The sequence below is a fragment of the Coenobita brevimanus genome, chromosome 54 (assembly GCF_032717465.1).
Source record: "Coenobita brevimanus isolate Jiangsu-jjx chromosome 54, ASM3271746v2, whole genome shotgun sequence".
Classification (NCBI taxonomy): domain Eukaryota; kingdom Metazoa; phylum Arthropoda; class Malacostraca; order Decapoda; family Coenobitidae; genus Coenobita; species Coenobita brevimanus.
In genome coordinates, this window is record NC_137007.1 from 32,460,349 (window position 1) to 32,464,750 (window position 4,402).

The following is a 4,402-nucleotide window of genomic DNA, read 5'->3' on the forward strand; positions in this document are numbered from 1 at the left end:
CACTGCACGCCTTATTGGAATTGTGAAAGGGGTGTGGACGATTCAATCTACCTCCCTGGGTACGAAGCTCGATGTAGAGCTGCCTCTCATTCTGTGTAAGTGGGCGAGACTGCCACTCAGTGTTATCCGGTTCAGAAGGACGATCACGGGGAGCATCCAGCCTAGCTTAATTGATAATGGACGAGGCGGCCACTATGACATTTCTGTTGCAAGAGGATTCCCTGCTGCCGCCCCTAAACGATTCTGTGGGCGACTAAACGTTGCTCAACATCCATCTGACCCAGGAGACTGGCTGCAGAGCATTTTCAGTCCAGCAGTGAGTGTGATTATGAGAAATAAAGTTATTTCTCTGTGTCTAATATCACAGGAGGGTCCTCTGTCGGCGCCTTCAGTCCTGTCTGTGAGTGAGAGATGTCACACTGCATCCCCTGACAGAGCCACAGGGGTACTCCAGGTCGGCTTGTAATTCCACAGTAATGTATGAAGTATTGACTCTGCTGTATCCTGACACAGATAGCTGCCGTTACAATTGTTTTCCACTTATCCACACATTCACCCTCACATCGCTGCAGGCATAACAGTTGGTAGTGAGGGTGACATAGTAGAAAATTCACAAAACCTCAGAGTAGCTCTATGGAGTGCTACAAAGCTGTGCAGGGGTCTGTAGCTCAGGGGTACACCTGTATTGTATCCAGTCAGATATTCAAGATGGAGCTCCCTAATCCATGGCCTCCCTCAGGAGAGCCAGGGCATTTTATTCAGCTGAAAGTGAATCATAAGAACCTAATAGTTAATTTGCCTGCAGTACCCAATTTTCCTAAACGTTTCAGTGTCACATCGCATTTTGTATACCCTTATCATTTTAACTTGGCCTAATTGCAATCAGTTCATCTTTATTGATGGGCCGTGTCAATAGATTAACATTAGAATACGATGCTAGTCACGAGGAATGCAATGTAAAGGATGCAGAGCCGCATCACTGTCTTTTTCCGTCACTGGAGTACGTGAAATAAACTGCGAAAGAACAAAAGTACGAGTATGAGCCACGTTAAGTGAAAGTACTGTAGTTGTTTGACTAACATTGGAACAAATTTTTACCTGTTCCTCGTTGTCATGTACACCACTGATTCTCTCTCTCTCTCTCTCTCTCTCTCTCTCTCTCTCTCACACACACACACACACACACACACACACACACACACACACACACACACAAGACTGATGGCCTTCCCTTCATCACCCCAAGATATCCGCATCATCATCCTTCCTGGATTCTGAGGAGCGAGGAATATTGGTTTTCTGGGTAGTATTCCTCTTTACTGATATTACTCCTTTCTTGGCCTGGAGGAATATTGGTTTTCTGGGCAATACTCCGCTTTATTATTACTACTTTTTTTAATGTAGGGAATACTTGCTTCTCAGGGTAATATTCCTCTTTACTGATATTATTCGTTTTCTGGTGTTGAAGAATATTGCTTTTGTTAATATTCCTTTTCGCTGATATTCCTCCAAGCATTTCCTCCTTTTTTTGTGTGTAGGGAAATATTGCCTCTTAGGGTAATATTCCTCTTTCCTGAGATTCCTTCTTAGTTCAAAAGTTAGAGTACTGCCCTTGTTAGTATTAGGTTTTACTGATATTTATCCTTCTTTTATATCTCGTGTGTTTGTGTTGGGAAATACTGGCTCTGAAGGTAATATTACTCTTTACTGATATTACTCCTTTGTTAGTATAGAAGAATACTCCATCATTAATATTAGTTTTTGCTGATATTCCTCATTTATCTCCTTTTTAATGTAGGCTACCGCATTTTTACTTCTCAAGGCAATAGTCCTCTTGGCTGATATTCCTCATTTGTTGGTATGGAAGAATATTGTTTGCTAGATATTCGTTTTTATTTATATTCCTCTGTATAGCCCTTTTGTTGGTGCAGGGAAATATTGGTTCTCTGGCTAATATTCCTCCTTGCTAATATTCCTTCTTTGTTGAAACAGAGGAATATTAACGAATATTCCCTTTCCCCTCTTCCTTCCTTCTTTCCTTCCGTCCTTTTTTCTCTTTTTTCCTTTATTCATTCCTCCTCCTTATGCCTTGCGGGTGATTCAACATTCCCTCTCCTGTCTTTGTTTCCTTCATTCTTTCCTCCTCCTTCTGCCTATGGATGACTCTACACTGAGTGACAATCCAAATGGTTTCCTCTACACCAGGAAACCATTTACTAGGCTAGATGGTAACCATATAACCAAATTATGGCCCCTGGAGGTTTAGTGGGTAGTTAAGGCGCTCCAATCGGATTGAGCCTGTGCAGGTTTATGTCCAAGAGGTGGTTAGGGTTTATTGCTCACGTAATGCCACACAGGGATGAGTGAAGTTGATCACTATCATCTTAAATGTCAGGACCAACTTGCCTAGTCCCAGGTTCCTGCGTTCCTCGTGGGGCCACACAGGATTACATGGTGATGATGATGATGATGATGATGATGATGATGATGAGTATTCGTTCTTGCTGAAATTTCTCCGGATATATCCCCCTTTGTTGGTTTTGGGAAGACTGACAGACAAATAGACAGATAGATAGATAGACAGATTGATAGATGGACAGACAGATAGATGGATAGATAGATAGACATACATACATACATACATTCAAACAGAGACTGACAGAGACAAACAAATAGATTGACAGATAAATACACAGATAAGCAGGGAGACAGATAGACAGACAGACAAATATTGCTCTGGTTAATATTCCTCTTGGCTGGATATTATTACATCTTTTGTCCACAGTGCCTTATGTTTTGGCTGGCTAATATTCCTCCTGATCGAACACTGTTATGCTTGACTGGGAAAGATGGATTCTCCGGGTAATATTCTCTCTTTGTTGATATTCCTCCTTCTGTCATGGCTAGGAAAAAGATTACAAATTGCAAAAAATATAGATAAGCATCCCTCATGACTACCACATATAAAAAACGAGTAGTCATCTGGGATTTTAGATAATTTGAATATTTACATAAAACCTGAATTTTAGCTTGATCTAAAAATTACAGTCAGGGTAATACAGAGTCCATAATAAACTTCATTACAAAGAAAAACAGACATAAATAGCCATAAGTCCATAACTATACCCTTTTTATGGGAGGAAGAAAGAACCAAAGGCCAGAAGCCCGCAATATTGTTCCCTCCAAGAAGAAAAGAAAACAAAATAAAAAAGAGCCTAATTCAAGGACCGTTCAATTTTTACTCTAACTTGGTCTAAACTTGTCATCTCTACCTTGCAGCAATAGATCAACACCAGAATATGATGCTAGACTAGAAGTGTTTTGGAAAGGATGCAGGGTCGCAGTCTTGCCATATTCTACCAGTGAACTACGTGAAATGTGCTTCAGAGGACGAAGATCTGGGACGATATGTTTGTGGCCACCCGTTACGGGATTCAGGTGTCTGGTTATAGATAGCTAGGTAGATAGACAGGTAAATAGATAGATATATTGATAGGTAGTCAGATAGATTAGAAAGCGACTGTCTCCTCTCGGTACACTTACTATTGCTACTTAGATCTTGCCACTCCTAGACGATTTTTTTTTTCTTTTTTTTTTTTTTTTTTTTTTTTTGCTGCTCAGACATGACCTCTTGTAAAAAATATTCCTCCTCTTGTTCAACACGTCATTTGAAATATTCCTCAGACGCCACCTAAAATATTCCTTCTGTCTCGGTGGTACATTTTCTTTTGTGTCAGGACAGGTCAAGGTGAGCAATATTTATTCCCTTGATCCTTTCACCACGAAGACGCTTTTCTTAAACTTCTATCTTGTTACTAAATCGCAGTGGCCAAGTGGTTAGTACAGCTGTATACGAAGTTGATGACACGATAGCGCCAGGGTTCGAATACTGGTGCGGGCAGGTAGCGTCCCTCGATTCAGGTGTCCATCCACTCATCGTGTGTTGGTAGGTAAGAGGAATACATAGGGTAATACGAAAAGGAGGACAGCGTGATACAGAGGCGATTCGTTTGTGGCCACCCATTCCACAGAGATATAGATAGATAGATAGATAAATGGATAGATTGAATGATAGATAAATAAATAGGTAGATGGAAAGATAGACAGATAGGCAGATAGATAGCACGATAAACTCCTCACTTCGCTCTCCCAAAGCTTCCATACCCATACCCGTGCGTGATGTAGGGGAGGGGGGGAGAGGGCAAAATATTCCTTTGCTCTACGGCTCTATACACAACTTTAACGTGTATAGTAGAGCTACCTGGAGCTGCCGGTTCACCTCACGTGTATGAAAGTCGGCCACTGCAGTACGTGTATAACTTGTAATGCATTTTTAACAATAAACTACTACTACTATTACTACTACTACTACTACTACTACTACCACCACTATGCATACTAC